Source organism: Palaemon carinicauda, chromosome 20 (genome assembly GCF_036898095.1).
Source record: "Palaemon carinicauda isolate YSFRI2023 chromosome 20, ASM3689809v2, whole genome shotgun sequence".
Taxonomy (NCBI): Eukaryota; Metazoa; Arthropoda; class Malacostraca; order Decapoda; family Palaemonidae; genus Palaemon; species Palaemon carinicauda.
In genome coordinates, this window is record NC_090744.1 from 23,870,769 (window position 1) to 23,871,768 (window position 1,000).

Sequence of the window (1,000 nt, forward strand, 5' to 3'; positions counted from 1 at the left end):
ACAACACACACCACTATACAGTATATACATATAATATATAGGCCTATATCCCATTACATACGCTCCTGACCTTTGAATTATGTGGTCAACCTGTTAATGATGTATGTAGGCTACTGTATTCGCTGGTGTTATTGCATATCATTTTTTTTTTTCATTTTTTTGCTGATGTCAAAAGTGTAACCCTTATTGTAACTCAGTATATGGCTATTGCTGAAATAAAAATTATTATTATTATTATTATTATTATTATATATATATATATATAATACTGTATAATGAATTATATATATTCATCACTTATATCAAACAAGAAAAAGGATAATTAGATATTTTGAATTCAAAAGAAATGTAAACACGCTCGCTATACGCAAAATAAGAATCTAATGTTTAATGCCTTCAATAAAAATATTCTGGGATGTGTATAGTATGAGTGAATATATATATATATATTATATATGCATATTTATATGTATGTATATATATGCGTATGTATATGCATATGTATATATATATATTTATGTATATATATGCATATATATATATATATATATGTATGTGTATGTATATGTATATATATACATGTATATGTATGTATATATATATATATATATATATGAGTTGAACAACAAAAGAAATGATAAAAAAACCTTGTCAGATATAACTATCATAGTCAAACAATTCACAGGTAAGTCGTAAAAAATAAATATTATAGAATCTAGTATCATAAAGATAAAGTCGGATTGTTTTTAATATAAGTGTGGGTCTATATAAATTGGATAATATCATCATGACCAATATTGCCCAAGTCAAAACTATGTAATTTCTGTTCACCTGTTTTGTGTTTATGGCAACTTTACGTTCAAGTACAAATTTTGGCTGTGGGTTGTTTGATTGTTTGACAATGCTAGTTAGCCAATAAGTTTTTTCTATCATTTCTTATATTTTTCAGATGTATTATTTGAAATCTTGATTTACTTATTGAGTAGGCTATATTAAGTCA